Source organism: Elgaria multicarinata, chromosome 3 (assembly GCF_023053635.1).
Source record: "Elgaria multicarinata webbii isolate HBS135686 ecotype San Diego chromosome 3, rElgMul1.1.pri, whole genome shotgun sequence".
Taxonomy (NCBI): Eukaryota; Metazoa; Chordata; class Lepidosauria; order Squamata; family Anguidae; genus Elgaria; species Elgaria multicarinata.
Genome location: NC_086173.1, coordinates 130977428 through 130989675, shown reverse-complemented (window position 1 = coordinate 130989675; position 12248 = coordinate 130977428). Strand labels below are relative to the sequence as shown.

General features: G+C 40.0%; 1 protein-coding gene across 1 annotated transcript in view; it reads right to left on the bottom strand.

Annotated features, from left to right (window-relative positions):
- PDZRN3 (PDZ domain containing ring finger 3) overlaps positions 1-12248 on the bottom strand; it is a 213812-nt gene that overhangs the window by 99479 nt on the left and 102085 nt on the right. The gene's annotated exons all lie outside the window — the stretch shown is intronic.

The following is a 12248-nucleotide window of genomic DNA, read 5'->3' as shown; positions in this document are numbered from 1 at the left end:
TTACAAGATGGGGGATACTTGGCTCAACAATACTACAAGCAAGAAGGATCTTGGAATTGTTGTAGATCACAAGATGAATATGAGCCAACAGTGTAATGTGGCTGCAAAAAAAGCAAATGCTATTTTGGGCTGCATTGATAGAAGTATAGCTTCAAAATCATGCAAGGTACTTGTTCCCCTCTATTCGGCACTGGTTAGACCTCATCTTGAGCATTGTGTCCAGTTCTGGGCACCACACTTCAAGAAGGAGGCAGACAAGCTGGAGTGTGTTCAGAGGAGGGCAATAAGGATGATCAGGGGTCTGGAAACAAAGACTTATGAGGAGAAACACTAAGAACTGGGCATGCTTAGCCTTAAGAAGAGAAGACTGAGGGGAGACATGATAGCACTCTACAAGTACTTGAACGGTTGTCACACGGAGGAGGGCCAAGATCTCTTCTCGATCATCCCAGAGTGCAGGACATGGAACAATGGGCTCAAGTTACAGGAAGCCAGATTTCGGATGAACATCAAGGAAAACTTCCTGACTGTTAGAGCAGTACAACAATGGAACCAATTACCTAGGGAAGTCGTGGGTTCTCCCACCCTAGAGGCCTTCAAGATGTAGCTGAACAGCCATCTTTCAGGGATGCTTTAAGGTGGATTCCTGCATTGAGCAGGGGGTTGGACTCAATGGCCTTATAGGCCCCTTCCAGCTCTATGATTACAGCCCCATCCAGACTGTGGCCCCAGCAGGTTTCTGTGAATGTGGCCCTCAGCAGTAAAAAGGTCATCTGCTCCTGTTATATAAAAATACCAGCACAACATGATAGGGAATTACCATGTTTTTGTCCTTGTCCTTTAGAGATTTCTGCCTTCAAGCTTTTACTTCTCCCCTTAATTCACGTTTTTGCTCTCTCACATCTGTTCAAACTTATCTGTTATTAACCCACTCTATCATCTCTTCTGTTCTATGCTACTCTTTAATCCTATCTTGAGTCTTACTCCTTCCTTTTCTTCTGTCATGGCCTAAACCATTGCATTCCTGGAGTTTTCCTTGTTCTCCAACCATCTTTTTTTAAGACTGTGATTTTTCTCACTTTCAAACACAATGGGAAAATGGTTTAAACTGTGGGTGGGTGGGACCCATGAGTTGGCGACTTACTGAGCCCACACTATCAGCAGGTAGCCTTAACCTTCCCCACGTTACACCTAGTAGGGCATCAGGGTGCCGTTGGCCTTCCTACTAACTGAACAGAGCTTAGTTCTAGAAGCTGATCCAGAGCTGATCTGCTGATCCAGAGCTGATCTGCCAACAGACAAAAACACAGTGGTGTAGCTTGGGAGAGCTTCTTAGTCTCACTACCACCACCCTGTTCCCAGCACTACTGCAGATCCATTCTGAAGACTGCAAGACTTCTGAATTGCTGTGGATGTTTCTCATAATGATTACCTTTTCCTCAATGTAAAGGCATGGTATGCAAATTGCTATAAATAAGTATGAAGAGAGAATTATAGCATCTCAGCTCTTGCCATCACTATCATTATCGGCAATTTGGCAAGTGTGAATTACAAGTTGTGAACACAAGAAAATGTCACCTTCATACAGAGCTGATCTAGACACTTCTGAAGACTACAAGTATTCCTTTGGTATTAAGTCATTCTTAAGCAGAAAGAAAAAATGGAACTAATTTGCTGTCCTCTGCTATTTGATACAAAGTATTATGCAAGTGACTTTCCAGTGTGAAAAAGATATTGAATAATCCCATTTAATGTTGAGTAAATGTCATTGTTTGCCATGACTAAGCCGTGGCACTGAAGGGGAAACTCCACATAGGAAGCCCTAATGGGACCTTCTTCGCTTCTTTACTTTTGAATGAGTATTAAGTAACACCATTTTTGAAAATAAGTACCAATTTGCTCAGACATTTTCCAGCATGCAATCTAACACACTAAAGTGGAGAGAAATAGTGAACGCTTTGAATAACAAATGCAAATTCTGTTAGGCTGGCAAAGCCAGTGCAATCTTCACTTAGAGAAACCTTCTAATTAAATGAATAAAATTATTTTGAAAAGATGTTCAATGAAGGGTGCAAAATAGGATTATTCTACTCCATCAAGTTCTGTTTTGATGTTTAACGAATCTGTAACACCAGGTAAATTATGGTTTTGTGCTCAATGCATGCTTTTTAATGAGATTATCGGGTAAAATCTGCTATAAAAATTACAGGGAGGGCAAGATGTGTTTTCAGAGGGAAGGCGCAACCTTTAAGTTGATTATTTGGAAATGTGAACTATGTTTACACAGCAATGTCCTTTAATGAATACACCATAACTAAGACTATGCAGACTACAGCGCAGCTTTTTATTCAATGCAATTCTAAAGACCCAGACACATGACTAAGACTACAATCCGGTGCCCTCTTACCTAGAAGCCCCCGTGAACCCAAGGAGACCTATTTCTGAATAGATCACACTGTAAGTGTCATTTATTGACACATGATTGACTGATTTAAAATATTTATATCATTCCTCTGAATCTTAATTGCCAAGACGGCTTACAACAAAATTTAAAACACAAACGAGAAAGAAAACTGAAGCAAAAGTTTAAAATTTATCACAAGCTCTATTTAAAGCTTGAATAAAGCTAAAGGTCACCAGAGAAGGTGCCACAACCAAGAAGACCTTCCCTCTTTTTGCAAAGTGTGGACAAAGTAAATCCTATTATTTGGAGACAATAGTATTTACAGGGTCATCTTGCTTACTTGCCTGGCCTAAGCCATCTAATCATGAGTGTCAGGGCCGGTGTCAAGAGTAGGCCTGGTTGGGCTCCTGCCAAGGGCGCACACACAGGCAGATGTCCAGTGGCAAGAGACCCCTGGAGTTGCCTCCTCACCTGCTATTCATCTGCTTCTCACTCTGGCCCAGACAGCGGAGGTGGTGAGAAGGAGGAGCAGTCCATGCCACTGCCTGCTTGCGCCGTGGCTCTCTATCAAGCAAGCCAGTGGTAGCAATGATGAGGAAGAGGAGATGGAGCAAGAGGAGCTGGTGGCAGTGACACTGAGAAGGGGGGCTCCCTGAGGGAGGGGGCTCATTGAGAGTGTCTTGCACAGGGGCTCTCAAAAGCCTGCAGCCAGCACTGATCAGTGTCAGCCTTTACTTAATTTGAAATGTGCAAAGAACTTCAGGAAAAACACAACTCTGTTCCTGGCAATAAAGAAAAGGGTCAAAATGGGGCATAGTGTAACACTGATGTTACTGAATTAGCACTGTGTCAAATTCTGGTTTGGCTTTGCTATCATGACAGACATGCAGGGCTGGGCAGAGGGGGGGGGCACTGGGGCCAGTTGGCATGGGCCTATGATTTTGAGGGGGCTTGCTCCAAGTCCCCCTGGTAGAGGAAAAGGGGGACCCTTTGGTAAAGATTTGTTACATAGTAGCTCTCCTGTGAGTGAGCACTACTGACTCCATTTTGAGACAGCCAAAAAGCCAAGGTGTCTTCACCCCCCATCTCCAGCCTTTGTTCTGTTGTTGATGATGAATTTGCCCAAAGAAAAGCATTTAAAGCATTTCTGAATGTGAAGAACTGATGTCTTATATACATCTTAAATAAAAGTGCTTGCCATTACCTTTTTTATAAATTGTTCTAGTTCATATGTATTTAGAACTGATTAAAAAAATACTTAATGAGCAGTTTGAAATGGGGCCTACATTTCCTATTTGGCCCAGGCCTATTACCAGCTTTGCCCAGCCCTGCAGACATGTTCTATCTTCTCAAATTAAAAGGAAGCCCAAACTTCTGGCCTGAACAGCAATTATCAAATTGCCATGTTCCATCCTCTTACCCCCAAATACAGCACTTCCCACTTCCTGCTCCCAAACGGTTACTCTGTCTTCACTGGCCATTCACGAGAATGCCCTTCCTAACAGAATGTTGACTTCTTTTCAATGTTGGCTCCGACTGAGGAGATATAGCCCCTTGGAATCTCCATTAGATTGATTTTTGTGAACCGCCCAGAGAGCTTCGGCTATTGGGCGGTATAAAAATGTAATAAATAAATAAATAAATAAATTAGCTTAAGATTCTAATCATAAAGCATGCTGTACTGGTACTTGAAATCCATGAGAAAACAGGCCCCAATCTGCAGCAAAAGATACATCTAGCCAGTACATAGAAAGAGTGAATTTATTTATTTATTTATTTTATTACATTTATATACTGCCCCACAGCCGAAGCTCTCTGGGCGGTTTACAACAATTAAAAATGGTAAACATTAAAAGTATACAAAATTTTAAAAAATGAATGGATATCACCATGCAGATGGAGGTGAGCCTCTACAACTAGTGCATCAATTGAGATGCATGTTGTTATGCCTACATTGTGGTGCTTCTGTTACTCCAGCGGCGGCTCATTTGCAGTCCTGCTTCTGAGGCATCAAGTTAATGTTATATAAGAACATAAGAAGTGGCCTGATGCTGGATCAGACCAAGGGTCCATCTAGTCCAGCACTCTGGTCACACAGTGGCCAGCCAGCCATCGGCCAGGGACCAACAAGGCAGGACATGGTGCAACACCACCCTCCTGCCCATGTTCCCCAGCAACTGGTGCACACAGGCTTACTGCCTTGAATACTGGAGACAGCACACAACCATCAGGGCTAGTAGTAGCCATTGATAGCCTTTGCCTCCATGAATTTATCCAACCCCATCATACTTCCTTTGGGATGATCCCCCCCAACTCTTTCTTTCCCACTGAAATTTGCTTTTATGATTCATTTGCTCTTGTCTGAGCAAGATGATGATGATGATTACATGCCTAAGCAAAAGTTAATCCAAACAGTTACAGAACCAAAACAGTCACACAAAAGTATATAATACAAACCTTTGTATGTATTATATGTGGTGTAAAGATTTTGTGTTTGTGATGTTTTTTAAAAATATATAATTGAAAAGTAAAATGGCATTTCTCCATTTGAGGTGAAATCAGGAAAAACCAACCTGATTCTACAGCCCATTTCTGATTTAGCTCAAACAGGAACCCTTAATTCCCCCCAACAGCTGACAAGTCTTATTTTATAGATGAGCTGTTAAGATACTAAGAATTTCTTCAAAGGTTTATGGCATTCTAGTGCCATCTAGTGAAAGATTGAAGTCATGATGAATATATCTTGTAAAATTCTAAGCAAGTTATAGGTGCTATCACAGTAAACTTCCTTTTTTTTGTCATTTTTAAAAACTCAAGGGATTCTTAAACATTTATTTGAACCTGGGCTTCTCCATGATCAGGTACATTGGTTCATATAAACACGACATGACTTCTTTTGTATGATCAGCAATTTAGAAGGAACTGTTAATGTGATTCAACTGCTGATTTGTGTATACAATCAGGAATTAATCAGGGCTGCAGTGAACTGAAAAAAAGAAAAGAAAAAGAGCCCACATATAATCAAGGTTACTTTTTTTCACCCCAGTTTCAAGTACAGCCTGATTTCCATTTCTATAACTTAATCTTCTTGAGAATTATTGTATTACAAACAAGCTGAATGGGCCTATGAGTTAATTGTGTCATTCATGTTCAGAAGCACATACATCTTTCCAGGTTTGCAAATCTGGATGAAATTTGGAACCCAATGGAAATCCCCCAGTGCAGAACTCAATCCTGACACAATGATTTGTGTAACAACTTCAGGCATGCATGCTAAGAGACACCACTATTCTGCCTGTGTGCACTTCAGGAACCCTTCCATTACATAGCAACATCTAAAGCAACACCTAACCTAATAGTAATTTTATGTTCTATAACCACTTCCTAGAAAAATCAATATTTTGTTTCCTAAGTGGCTTAAAAAGCTAGAATTTAACATTTACAAAATATAATTAAAGTGGATTGCATATTTTTTCCAGATTTCTTAAGTTTGGCTGGTTATAGTTTTAAAAGGGTTTGTTAAAGTGGGTTTTATTGATACTATTTTAATTATTGTTTAGTATTTTACTTACTAATTTATACACATTGCACATCTCTTTAATTACTAATGGAGAAGATAATGCTAAATTAAATACAATAAATAAATGCCATCTTCACAAGGGAAATAGAATGCCTTAAGTTGAGGACAACTATTTGCTTTGTAGGCAGAAACTGGACTTTGTCTGGGAATAAGCGCTTGCTTGTGTAGGCCTTGCCTCTGCTATGAACAAGACACCTCAAAGGATAACAGAGAAGAGGAGTTAATATTCCATTGCTGCATTCAGACAACACAATAGTCAGTGGTGAGGTAATAATCAACTTGACAGTTGTTTCTCTACACAAAATAATAATCAACCATGGTGTGGATTAGGATCAGCACTGAGTTGAATATTAATCCATGCTGAGTTGACTCACTCATCCCCCACCCTCTCTTCCCCCTTAGTCCTCCCACTAGTATCCCATCAGCCATTGCTGCTGAAAGTCTATCCTGCCAGCTGGACTAGAGCAGCAGCCACTGCTTTGACCGCTCTTGCCTTGCGCCTCTGTGGCTGACAAAATGACCAATGGTGGCCAAAGAAATAATCAATGGTGCTGTCCACACAACACAATAACCAATGGTGGTTCACATAGCCAAGTCTGCACAGTGTTGGTTATCTGCATTGTTTATTTTGCCCAAATAACAAACAGTTGGTTAAAAACCTCCCTCCATACAGGGTTAAATAACCAACTGTCAACTATTTAAACCACCATTGATTATTGTGTTGTCTGAACCCAATCAATATCTCCTTAAAGAGTTAGATTCAGGTCAATATAATTTTGTTTCACACCTCACTATATGGCTGCAACGCTATCTATACTGACTTGGTAGTAAATCCCATTGTACTCAGTGGGGCACACATTTGAGTAGAGATGTACAGGATTGCACTGCAGGTGTAATAAAACTGTTTACTGACAGCAGTTTTACTAGTTAGATGTTGAGGCTATGATGAACATCCCTGCAGTGCTATTTATGAAGTATCGAGGAATTTGCCGGCATGCAACACTGTGCTCAACCTCACTACTAATTAAAACGATTATAAGGCTGAAAATGCCCAGGAAAAGTGGCTCGGTAAACCAATGCCATGTAACATGTGAATCCATCTAAAATAGAAGTATAATTTAATTAGTTGATAATGACCTATTAATTACAATAGCACTGAAATGAGATGCATCGTTATGGGAATACATAATGAAAGCATTGAGGAAGAATAGATGTGCTTTGACCTGTCTGCTAAGAAAACCACCTGTGCAAATAGTCAAGCCAGTCTAGTTCAACAGACAGGAAGATTTTTTATTGCCCAGAAAAGGGTTTTGTTTCCATGGCTGCACACACAGGACAAAGCCCAACTATTTTATTTCCATCCTTTTGTGATGTACATTTCATTAATTGTAACACATTTAACATGTGACTTAATGTGTTTAAAATATGTTTATTAACCAGCAATTATTTAGCATAATGGTTTCTGCCCAGTAATAACCATTTGCTGACTTATGCATTCATCTTAATAGGTATTGGCTCTTTCCTAAGACTTCTGGCATTTTAAACAGATGCTGTAATGTTCTTTGGCTCAGAGTAACCCCTGTAGACACTAGGGGAAACTAAGCAAATGTTTTAAAAGTGGCATAAAAGTTTATTTAATTGAGCATAAAATTATATTAACTTAGATCATATGAGTAAGTTATACAGCATTTAATATTTTGGCAAGTAATTACGTGTACACATCATACAATATTTAATGATGTTATTCAAAAAGTGTTTTCTTGATCTAAGGGCAAATACACCTTATTTACAAGGAGTTGTTCTCAGATGGGCCTGGAAAATACAATGTGTTACTCATTAAACATGTGCTGTTGTGTGATTATATGATTACATTTCTGCTTTGGTTCTCTATGCCGAAACAAGCAAAAAGGAAATGAATCAGAATATACACAAACAGAACATATTGTCTTTTAAATCACTCAAATCACAAAAGCCATGCTGGAGTTTAAGTTCTGAAAAGTCACTGCAAAATATAATCAAGTCCAAACTTGTGTATTAGTTTAAAGGAGGGAGAAATAAACTCCACTGTAAGAAATTTGGCTTCATAGCCTTGCGGTACCTGATGGCTTATCAAGGTTGTTTCCATTCATTTAACTAGAACAAGCCAACTGGAACAGCTTACTATAGTACTGTTTGTTGGAGAGTTAGAAGCACAGCCTTAATTTTTGCAATTAACCATCAGTGAAATGCCCATACATTAAACCAAAAGAAAGCGGCTTTGGAGCCATTGGTGACCTGCACTTCTGTTTATCAAAGGGAGGTTCTACTTTTTCTGCCAACCCCCCACATCACTCTCAACTGCAAGTTCCGAGCCACATCAAATTTGATCCTGTAAGGGCGGGGTGGGTGGGGGTCTCTCAACCTCAGCAGTGGCTTTGCTTGGGGAGCTGCATGGGACTGCAACAGGAAGGATGATGCAAAAAACAATGACTGTTTTGTAGGATTCAACCTTCTATTTGTATTCCACAATGTTTGCATTTGCTTGCTTTAGCCGTTTTGAAATTTAATCATCTTGGCAAACTTAATTCTTGAAGCAGAAGTTCTTGTCAATTTTCAGAGTCTTTTAAAAACAAATTAAAAATCCCTTTAAAGCTTTGATATTCACTAGGATTTTATTGCAACTGTCAATGGTGGAAATAGCAGTCCCATAAAAAAAATTATACTATATTCAGTTTGTCCCCTTCTTCACCAATCTATTTCCAATATTTGAACTGCAGTAATATTGAGCGTATCAGTTAAGGACAAACCTAAACCAGTTCCTTCTTCCAGTCCATAGGCCCAGTGGTCCTAGTCCTTTGTTAGCATTTGTTCTCCATCCACTTATATGGGAATGATTTCTTCTCAAGCCTATTGAAAATTAAAAGTTATAAAGGGCAACTCTCATTTAAAAACCACCACTACCACCACCCAAGTAATCTTATGTTATTGATGTCTATGATTAAGTTGGATATTTAAAATGGGGGGGGGGGGTCGTTGAAGTGACAAATGGTATGTAATGGAAACTTTTTGCTGCATAATAATGAAAACTGATAGCATGTATACAGAAAGGATGTTAAAGGTTCAGGAGTTGCTAGAGCATTAGGACCAAATTAGACATTATAGCAAGAGATGCATAATTGGATCATCTGTGGCTTCTAAAAAAAGTCAAATGCAGCCATGCAATCACTCTCCCCCAGAGTTGCTCGTTGTCCTGTATATTAAAACATACAGGTAGCTACAAACAACTCTGGGAGGCACGATTCAGACTGTAAACATGACATAGGAGAAAGAGTTAAAAAAAATAACACACCTTTCCTGCAATCCAAGTTGGGCTTCCCATGTTTGCAACTTGTCCGTTGAAAAGCTACAGAAGAACTGACCACAAATGTCTTGTTTTCGTGTCTACTTGGCACCCTCTGCATTTCTGGAGGCATACAATGTAATCATCGTTGTGCAGGGCTGAAGAGAAAGCCTCATTGAAGAAGCAGTACAAGGGGAGTGAGGCTAGATGTGTTAGTGAGTCTGCCCCATCCAGGAAAGTACCTCAGTGTACCACACGCACCTTTCCCGGCCAGAAGCAAAGTTTTCTTTGGCTAATGTGGGTTCACTGGGACACACATTTCACACTGCTGAATAACCACTGAGAGAGGTCTGAACAAGTAAAAGTATTAATAGGGTCACATAGTGGATTGAGTTGTTGTTTATTCGTTTAGTCGTTTCCGACTCTTCGTGACTTCATGGACCAGCCCATGCCAGAGCTTTCTGTCGGCCGTTGCCACCCCTAGCTCCCCCAAGGTCAAGTCTGTCCCCTCCAGAATATCATCCATCCATCTTGCCCTTGGTCAGCCCCTCTTCCTTTTGCCTTCCACTTTCCCTAGCATCAGCCTCTTCTCCAGGGTATCCTGTCTTCTCATTATCTGGCCAAAGTACTTCAGTTTTGCCTTTAATACCATTCCCTCAAGTGAGCAGTCTGGCTCTATTTCCTGGAGTATGGACTGGTTTGATCTTCTTGCAGTCCAAGGCACTCTCAGAATTTTCCTCCAACACCACAGTTCAAAAGCATCTATCTTCCTTCGCTCCAGCTCTCGCAGCCATAGGTTACTACGGGGAATACCATTGCTTTAACTATGCGGACCTTTGTTGTCAGTGTGGTGTCTCTGCTCTTAACTATTTTATCAAGATTTGTCATTGCTCTCCTCCCAAAAAGTAAACGTCTTCTGATTTCCTGGCTTCAGTCAGCGTCTGCAGTAATCTTTGCGCCCAGAAATACAAAGTCTGTCACTGCCGCCACGTTTTCTCCCTCTATTTGCCAGTTATCAATCAAGCTGGTTGCCATAATCTTGGTTTTTTTGAGGTTTAACTGCAACCCAGCTTTTGCACTTTCTTCTTTCACCTTTGTCATAAGGCTCCTCAGCTCCTCCTCGCTTTCAGCCATCAAAGTGGTGTCATCTGCATATCTGAGATTGTTAATGTTTCTTCCTGCGATTTGAACTCCAGCCTTGGATTCGTCAAGCCCAGCACGTCGCATGATGTGTTCTGCATACAAGTTGAATAGGTACGGTGAGAGTATACAACCCTGCCGTACTCCTTTCCCAATCTTAAACCAGTCTGTTGTTCCGTTTGTATTTAAAGGTACAAAGATGCAGGAAATCATGAAGTACACTGTTAAACATGGGTGGTGGCACCACACCAACAACATTTCACTTATTTCCCACTTTTCTTTCCATGATGGAACTAAAGACAACATAACATAAATCTCCCATCCAGACATGGACCAGGCACAGACCTGCTTAGCTTCAAACAACGTTGCTGCATCATGGCTTCAAACCCTCCTAGAAATCTTATTTATTTATTTTATATCCCACCTTTCTGTCCCAAAAGTTCTATGTGTAACTTGAAACCTGCATAACACCTAGTAGCACCAGACCCATTTCATGCCATCTTAAGACTCAAGACTCTGACTCACAACTTCACTATCATCAGCTTCCCACACATTTTATGTGACATCCAGCCTGACAAAGAGATCTGGATATCTTAAAAGTTTTCTCATAATATTGTACAATTTTTGGTTGGTATTGCATGACTGTGGATTTTGGAATTTTTTATTATGGACCAACATGGCTTACTTTGTTTTATGTTTAACTCTAACGCAGTAGGCTTAGGATGTGCCTAAACCAGGAAATGAGTGACCACTAGATGGCTTCCTAATAATGAATTTAGAGCTGTAAAGAAGATTCATGTTAGAACTAAGAGTGCTAAGGGCCAGCTTTCAACTTTGATGCCATCCTAATAATAAAAGAAAAACATCTCTTGTTTGATCAGTCCTGTGTTCTTCGCTCTCTGGAGAATTTCACCCACTTGAAGTTTAGGAGGCCAGACTCCAACGAAAGAGGAAAATGTACACCACTAGTTACAGACTTAAAACAATATATTTAGTATTACTAAGCACCTGTAAGTAGATGGTCTACGAAATTGATAACAAAACCAGATATGCTAGTCCAAAAGTTAACGATCTAATCAAATATGATTATCAGTGCTTCTGTGACAATGCACTGTGAACAGTGAAGTTGCAGTCTGAGAAACAGTAGCACTTGATTAGGGTAAACAATCCGTGTGCATATTATTTTGCTGACTCTACAGTTCCTACATTGGAAGGATATTTTTGAAAGCTGATTTTTCCCCTGATTTTTATCCGTACGCATATCAAATCGTATACTAATGACTTCTTTCAACATTGAAAGTCTTCCAAAAAAAGAAATAAAATAAAATGTGGAATCGTTGTGTATGTTGTCATAAGTAAGGATCACAGTAATGTTACTTTTAGCAGCATTTTTGCAGTTGGTTGTGGCTCCCCAGTATGTTTATGAATTGTTCTCCCATTCCTTAAGCTCTGTGGGCTAGGCAAAGGTGACATATATTTTCCAAATATCTGAAGTGTGCTAGAGGTCTAGTACTTTTCAGGTTAGTTATAAAAATCAGTCTCTTCTTTGCTAATGTTTCTAACAGGCAGGCAGTGAAGGCAAAATCCCACATCTACTGTAAAAAGCAATGCTTTGTGATATGTCCCATATATTATAGAAGCACACCTGTGGATTTCAAATTAATGAACCCCAAATACCTACCACCCCTTCAATCTGTACGTATAACACTAACACAGATCAGAATTCCATGTCAGCCATAATTATGCAGATGAAACTTGGGGAAAAAATCAACCTTTCTACTACACGTTTACCAACCTGATTACTA